This window comes from Adiantum capillus-veneris, chromosome 25, assembly GCF_014529385.1.
Source record: "Adiantum capillus-veneris isolate H3 chromosome 25, ASM1452938v2, whole genome shotgun sequence".
Taxonomy (NCBI): domain Eukaryota; kingdom Viridiplantae; phylum Streptophyta; class Polypodiopsida; order Polypodiales; family Pteridaceae; genus Adiantum; species Adiantum capillus-veneris.
Window position 1 is genome coordinate 59,966,582 of NC_140955.1, and position 9,085 is coordinate 59,975,666.

A 9,085-nucleotide genomic window follows, 5' to 3' on the forward strand; every position below is an offset into this window, starting at 1 on the left:
TCGGCTAGGCAATGGGCAGACATGTGAGATCTTAGGTGTTGGAGATGTTCAATTGAAGTTTCAGAATGGCTCTTCTTTCACGCTGAAGAATGTGAGACATGTTCCCGCAATTACAAAGAGCTTGATCAGCACAGGTTTACTTGATGATGCTGGCTATGTCACCACTTTTGGACAGAACATGTGGAAGATATCCAAGGGTTCTATGACAGTAGCACATGGAGTAAACTCTGGAGGACTTTACATGATTTATGTATCAAATGTCTCTAAAAATGTAATCAATGTAACCGAGCAGCCGAACGTTTCTTTGTGGCATAGCCGGTTAGGACATATGTCCAAGAAGGGAATGGAAATCTTGTCTCGTTCTGGTTATTTGCCTGGCTTTTCATTTAATGATTTTGAATTTTGTGACCATTGTCTGTATGGTAAGAAAACACAGCAGCCACATAAGCATAGAAGCAGTAGAAGAGATACACAGTTGGCACTTGTTCATAGTGATTTGTGTGGACCTATGCCTAACCTATCTCTAGGGGGAGCTTCTTACTTTATGACATTTATAGATGATTACTCGAGGAAAGTATGGGTTTACTTTCTCAAGCACAAGGATGAAGCGTTTAGTGTTTTCAAAACGTTTGTGACACTTGTGGAGAATCAGAGTGGCAAGAAGCTTAAATGCTTACGCACTAACAATGGTGGAGAGTATGTTTCAAAGGCCTTTCAGGACTTTTGTGAGTCAAAAGGTATAAAACGTGAACTTACTGTTCCTTACAATCCTCCTCAAAATGGTGTTGCTAAGAGGATGAATAGGACCATACAAGAGAAGGTCAAAAGTATGTTGTCTAATGCACAACTGCCAAATGGGTTTTGGGCTGAAGCTGTATCAACAGCTGTTCATCTTGTAAATAGATCTCCTAGCAAGGTTTTGCAGAAGGATTCAGTGCCAGAGATGGTATGGTCAGGCAAAATGCCCTCATACAAGCATCTCAGAGTCTTTGGCTGTGAGGCATATACTCACGTTCCAAAGAAATTTAGGAACAAACTTGAGCTAAAGAGTAGAAAGTGCATCTTTCTAGGCTATGGTAATTCTGGTGAGATGGGGTACAGACTTTGGGGTCCCGAATCCAGAAAGGTTGTCCGCAGCAATGATGTTCACTTTAATGAATCCAAATATCATTCTAAACCAGAGAGGGTTGAGGAGATTAGAAGAGTTGTCTTCCAAGAAGATGGACCAGCACGTGCAAGACAAAATGTCAGGGCTCAAGAGGAGCAAGGACAGGATAGATTGGAACCACAGGTTGTGGCTGAGCGTGAGCCACCTATTGTGCGTAGATCTGGACGTATCACGCGACCTCCTTATAGGTTTGTTCCATCTATGAGCTATGTCATGTTGACTGATTGCAATGAGCCTTCATGTTACAAGGAAGCAGTGTAAATGAAGGACTCTGGGAATTGGCAACTGGCCATGCAATCAGAGATGACAGCTCTGCATAAAAACTAGACATGGAAGCTAGTTAAATTACCACAGGGCAAAAAGGCTCTACCTTGTAAATGGGTTTATAGGTATAAGATCACCGCTCATGATAATCAGCCAAAGTACAAAGCAAGGCTTGTTGCCAAGGGCTTTAAGCAAGAACAAGGCATTGACTTTGATGAAGTCTTCTCTCCGGTGGTCAAGATGACTACATTGAGATGCTTTCTTGCATTGGTTGCCATATTAGATTTGGTGTTGCACCAAATGGATGTCAAGACAACGTTCTTGCATGGTGATTTAGATGTGGAAATTTACATGCAGCAGCCAGAAGGGTTTGTTGAGAAAGGCAAGGAAGATTTGGTATGCCAGTTGTTAAAGAGTCTTTATGGCTTAAAACAATCACCGAGGGCATGGTACCATAAGTTCCACAAGTTTATGCTTTCTCAAGGCTACAAACGTAGTGAGTTCGATCACTGTCTATATACAAAGAAGGCTAAGGATGGCAGTTGGCTGATCCTTATTTTGTATGTGGATGACATGTTGATTGCTGGCAAGCACTTGGAAGAAATTTCAGCTTTGAAGTCAAAGATGGAAAAATCGTTTGACATGAAAGACATGGGTGAGGCAAGTCATATACTTGGTATGCGCATTGAGAGAGACAAATCAAAGAAGTTGATTTGGTTATCTCAAACAGAGTATATTGACAAGGTTTTGCAACGTTTCAATATGGAGAAGGGAAAGGCATTGAGTGTTCCATTGCCACCATATGTGAAACTTAGCAAACAAGATTGTCTTGTGTCTGAGGAAGAACATGCTGAAATGGATAAGATTCCATATGCATTTGCATTGGGTAGTTTAATGTATGCAATGATTGCTACTCGCCCAGACATTGCATTTTCACAAGCAGTTAGGTGTAGGGTAGTACATCACTTCTCTACATCTCTTGTATATTAGCTTGTATAGTAGCTTCTCTCACACTTAAAGTCTAGATTACAAGATTGTGTTACTTAGTCTACTACAGAGGCTGAATATGTTGCAGCATCAGAGGCATGCAAAGAATCAATTTGGCTTAATCGACTAGTAACAGATTTGGGAATCAAAGAAGAGATGCCTGTGTTATATTGTGATAGTCAAAGTGCTATACAATTGGCTCGCAATCCAGTTTATCACTCAAAGACAAAGCATGTGGATGTGAAGTATCATTTCATCAAGGAGATGCTCGAGGATAAGCAACTTCAGCTTGTCAAAGTTCACACCACAGAAAATCCTGCTGATCTACTTACAAAAGGACTTCCCTCAGAGAGCTTTGCGCACTTTCGCAAGCAGTTAGGTGTAGGGTAGTACATCACTTCTCTACATCTCTTGTATATTAGCTTGTATAGTAGCTTCTCTCACACTTAAAGTACCACATTGGACTTTAAGTAGGAGGTTGTTGGGGTATAAAGCCCAATGTGGTCGCCCAGGTAAGTGGGCGGGCCGCCAGGTATGTACACATATTCTTTTGTAAAAACCTAATAAGAACTCACTATGCTCTACACATTACAGTAGAGCGAGTTCACCATATCGTCGTGCTCTTCTTCTCGCACTCTCTCTCACGTCACACTTCCGCTCGTACTCCTTCAAACAAGACAATAGATTTGTTAGCCTTAGATACGTATTACAGGTGTCAACAAACCTATTGATTGTTATCCATGTCCTACTTAAAACCTTTTTAACTTATACCTACCATCCATGTAGTCTTAAATATCAACAAGTATCCATTCTCAAAACAATAAGCCACATATGAAAGTGACATGTGTGTGTGTGTGTGTGTGAGAGAGAGAGAGAGAGAGGGGGGGGGGGGGGGGGGGGGGGGGGGGAGACAAATGTGGTTTGTGAGGAAGACACAAGCAACAAAAAATATTGTGTGTGTGTGTGTGTGTGTGTGTGAGAGAGAGAGAGAGAGAGAGAGAGAGTACTTGCATCGTCTCCATAAGCGACTGCATATGGATAAGGCCTCCCTCAAATTTGGTTAAATTATCAAAGAGCTTCCTTGCCACAACCATGTTGGGCATATCCACAACCTAAGAGGCGAGGTTTCAAGCAAGAAGCCTATCGATGATCTTTGGTGCTTTCCTAAGGGCACAAATTTAGCACGCACGAAAGAGCAATGATCTAATGGTGGGTAGCTTGTAAAGAAAGACTATTGTTGTTGTAAGGTAAATGATGAGCAATGCGCTTCTTTTCATGCTATAGAGTGGCGGTCGGGTGGTTGGAGATCGTGCTCAGTGCATAAGACGGACACAATCAACTGGGTCAAACGCATCAAAGAGAAACGATCTAATGGTGGGTAGCGTGTAAAGCAAGGTTGCCGTTGTTGTGCTCAATGCATAAGACTGCACAAGAGCATAAAGAACATTTGACACCGAAGAAGAGCATACAAAACATCTTACGCGAGTGTTCAAAGCAATCCACAAATACCAAATGATGATCAACGAAAAGAAGAGTAGGTCTTATGTCCTAAGTGAAGAGAGAGAGAGAGAGAGAGAGAGAGAGAGAGAGAAGGAGAGAGGACAATCACGATGTGAGAGTTGGGAACTTGCGAGTGGCAAGCCCGACTACCAAGAAACGGCACCACAATGAACTCCAAGTTAACATTATGACTCCAACCCTCTAAATATGGCACTCAAGTGCGTACGCCTTCTCAATATCTCTCTTACAGCTCACAAAAAGGGTTACAGGAATTAAAAAAATCCACTTAATTACAAGAACAAACAAGTCCATATACTCTGTCACAGTTCATGGTTCATAGAAAGGGTTACAGGAATAGAAAAATCCACTCAATTACAAGATCAAACTACTTGAGAATAAGCATATCTCTTTATTCAAAAGAATGTTAACAGTGGTGATCGTTCATAATGGTTTACAAAAGAGATCATTGTCCACACAATGCAAGGTGCTGTTTGAAATATCTACTCTAAGTCATGGGCTAGTGGATCTAACTCCACAATGTTTGGATGCGGCTCCAACAGAGATGATGTCTTCATGGCACGATCCACCTCATCTGCATGTCTCTTTTCTTGCTCTTGCATCTCTCTCAGTCGATGGGCTTGCATTTCCAAAATAGAGTGTAGTTTGGTGAAGAACTCTCCGTTGCTCTCAAATATTGTCATCGTACGGACCATCTGGCTCCCCAAAAAAGCCAACGCTCTACAATCTCCTCCGTATTGGATGAAAAATGTCGTTCACATTTGTATACTGCACGAGCAATTGCCAAACAAACTAGTGCCCACATTCCATACTCCTTGCACAACAAATGAAAGTTAAAGCAAGCTAGAAAACATTATTTAAAGATAGTGGGTGACAAAGTGTACCTCGCATAGGTGTCCCATCCTCCTCTTTCGTTGAATCCTCCTCCTCTAGCGAATCAAACCAAGCCTCGTCCAACGATATGTCAATGGCCTCTAATGTCCAAGTGTTCTCTTTCCTCATTGCGGACACCAGCATTGTGCGCACAATCCTACTTTCCTTCTTGCATATTGGTGTTTTATAGACAATCACGTTTAGGTGGTCTTCACGCCATCTAGTAGCAACAACGATATCACGAACCATGCCATAACTATCTGACTGACAAACAACTACAAACATGCCTTTGTCGTTGGCTATTGCCAGCACGAGTCAAGCGAGTTGTCCAAACTGGCATACTTCTATTTTGTTCCGATCTGGCACATCAAAATCAGATAGCCCATACACAGGAGTATTGGGTGGCAAAAACAGAATAGAAGCATTCACTATAGATTCAACGACTGACCCATCACGTAAAGGACGAAGGCATTCTCCACAATGTGTGGCCTCATAGTGCTCAACAAAGCATTCTTCAAGTCATCCTTTGTCTTGTCCGAGTTGAAATGTACAATTTGAATATGGTCGCCATCACTATCTGCAAAAACCCTCAAATATATCAATCAAGATCCTGCTCCACACTACAACTTCCATTCAAGAAGGCCATTTACCGGTGGTAACCAATGGTAGGTCCGAGACATGCAAAATTTTTGTTTCTAGACTCGTTATGAGGTCAATTACTTCCTTTGCAGATATTCCACTTCTTTTTTGTGAACACGACAATGATAGCAATGAAGAAGTGAATCATGCCTTTTAATCCTATGTACATCACCAACACTCATGTTTTTCCTTGATAGGAGTTGCTCTTTTCGAGAGCCCGAAGCTTCCTTGGAATGCTCCATCTGTAGAACAATATCAAATGGTTATCGAAAATTAACTTGCATGTAGGTACAAAAAAAAGGTCATGCACAAACTAACAACTTTGCTACCTGAGATGTTGTAGCAAACCCCTCTCCCTTAGACATTTGCACACTAGACTCTGCCGCTATGTACATTTGTGTCCCTCCTTGCGCTCTTTCTTCCCTATCCTTTCCCAGCTTCATTGTGTGCTTTTCCTCGTTGGGAGGGACACATCCCTCATTATACTCCAAGAACCATGGAAAATCCTGGTAAATTTTGCTCTGGAAGTTGCACGCTCTGCATTGGGTTGAAAATATGCTCCGGTTTTTCAACTTTCAGCATTGTCTGTAAGCTTCTGACAATTCTAATGTTGATCCTGGTAAATTTTGCTATGGAACTTGCGTGCTATCTGCATTGGGTTGCAAATATGCTCCGCTTTCTCAATTTTCAGCATTGTTTGTAAGCTTCTAACACTTCTAATGTTGGAAGTTGCACTTTCATAACCATCTAACACAAGCAATAGTATTGTAAGTAGCCTGTTTATTCTTAATGTATAGATTGTACATACTTGCAAAGACATCTTTTTCATGCATCTATCAATGCCTTGCACACCTTAGATTGTGATCCCTTTTTCATTAGACCTAGCTCATAAGCAAAGGTTTTGCCCCTACGTAGTTGTTTAGCATCCTCGAGGAACGAGTCAAGGTTAAGACCGGGCATCGATTTCAAATGTATACTCCTAAAATAGTGCCTCTTTTACAATTGATGACTAACCTTGATCCGCAACCACTCTCAAAAGACAATAGATTCTCATGTATTAGCATTACAAATATTTTCTCTGCATAACTAGAGAACAACAATGTTGACAGCTAATGTACACACTAGTATGAGGGATGTCCAAACTCTTAACATCAGTTGGATCATTAGAAGCATCACATGAAGAAAGTAGGTTTTTTTGATAGCGAGAAGGCCTGCACAGGCTAGCCCGTACAATCTTTCCTCTCTCACCCACTTCCGACGGTTGGTCCACTTGATTATGCGCAATGTCGTGCACCGACGTCCAGAAGGATCAATTTTGAATTGTACTCTAAGCATATTTACTTATACCACTCGAGAGTTCAAAACAATCAACCTCCACCAATCATCTCCCAAGGCAAGATCAACAATGGCCAAAGCATGTTTTGATATTTTTATGGATGATCTGTCGGTTTCAAAGAACGCTTTTTTGTACTGGGCTTGAAACTCTGAGGGACACATTCTATCTTCTCTGCTATAATCTTTTTCAGGGGAAGGGTATACTTTTCCTACACACACGGTGCCAATGATAATTTTATTCTTTAACAATCACAATTTACGCTAATTAGTAATTGAACTATTCGATGCCACTTACAAGATAAAGAAGCTGTGACATTAGAGAGACATGCACATTGTACCATGATTTCTTTCCAACTCTCTTGTCAATGTCTGCCTCCATCCAGCTATAGACTGCACACAATAGTTTCTCCATGATAGCCTCTTTTGAAGCAAGGCCCATTGCCCGCACCATCCAAAGCATGTCTTTGTAAGAGGTATCCACGTGTCCTGTCTTGTTCAATCTACATGGGATTGAAGGAAAAAACCCATTAAGACAATTTGATACTAAAGCTAGCTGCACAAGCAAGCAAAATCAAAGGACATTACTTGTTTATACGCATGACAATGCTCAACATATCAGCCTCATTTAAAGTATCTACTGTCACTAGTTCAATTCGAACCCTTGGGTGCATATTGACGTCTTTTTTGTAGGCAACACCTAAAACCAAAGAGAAGAATACACATTAATTGTATTTTAGAACATACAAGCTAATTAACACCATTAACAACAAAACTTACTATCTTTAAGAACTCCCATCCAAGCTGCTAGCCTATGGTTACCATCCCAAGTTTACAACATTTTTCCACAAAGGTCACCCAGCAAGTGTCTTTGATTTTGGCCTCGAACTCCTCATTAGCCACCCGCCATAAGGGATCCCATGTTTGCATGATAGTGTTGTCTACATCAATGGAAGGATGGCCCGGTGCATCAAGAGAGCATATGAAGCATCCTTTAAGCTCATAATACCCCTCCAACAAGAATGTATCAACCAATGGTTGCAGTCGCTTGGGGTCCCAACTAACTTGTCTTGCTTTCTCTAGTTTTACCAAACGGCAAAGAGGTACGCAAGGCAGTGGACTTTTGTGCTCTACCTGCATTGTCCGAAATATGTTGAAGCCCTATCTTTGCAACAATTATTGTTTCTTTAAGCTCAAATACTCTTATGTATCTTCAAATTTCCAAGATGTTTTGATAACATATCTTGGTGAACTGTAACATCTTTGTTAATTGGAAACTCACCCCCAGCATTTTCCCTTGTTGTCATGTATGCCTCCATTTCTCTCTCATCAATCTCTTCTTTGGAGTTGTCAACATTGGCTACTAATCCAGATGATGCTCCTTCCTGCACTTTTGCTTTTCCTTTTGCTCCTTTTTTAGATTTTTTTTGATGTCGCAATAGATGGAGATGGCATAGTACTAATTGGATTGCTCTTGGATAGAGATACACTTGCAGATGGAGGCATTTCTCGTGGTTCTTTCCTTACTGTCTTCGTAACTCGCTGATCAACAAACAATACAGTAATGATCATTCAATAAATAATTTTACAGTGGACATGTAAGAGTTTATACTCAAAGAGAAGCCAATTCAAAGACTTATCGAGATGAACCCTAAAAGTACCAGATCGCTTTTAGGCCAAGCAATAAGACTTTTTTATGCCTTCTTCAGTGTAGTCATTTCTTTGTTCGTCGAAGGAACATGAGGGAGAGGAGCATCCTTGCCATCATATACTTCTAAAAATGCAACAGAGAAGCAACCAGATGGAAATCTTTTCCTCTGAAGCTTAACCAAGTTCAAAGTCTTGTCTATTTGACCTATACCAATCGCCTCTCCATTGTAAATAAATTCAACGTAAACGCCAACATTAGATTTATTGGCCATCTTAAGTCTCAAATAAAAGTGAAGCACAAATTCTCTGATCTACAAAAAAGAAGTGGAATTTGCCCTTTTTCTCTCTCCCTTCGGATCTCTACAACCCCCTCTCCCTCTCTGTGGATCTACCACTATTTCTCTCCCTTTCTCTATGGAAGATCCACTCTTTTTTACCCTTGCTCTCTCTCCCTTCTATCTTCAATCCCACTTCCTTTGTCTATCCTTCCTTCTCTCTTTCTCTCTATCCATACCAACCTCTCTCTCTCTCTCTCTCTCTCTCTCTCTCTCTCACTCACTCACTCACTCACTCACTCACCCTACAGCTCCCCCCCACCCTCCCTTCGTTCCTCTCTCACTCTCCCTTCCTCTCTATCTCTCTTTTCTCTCACTC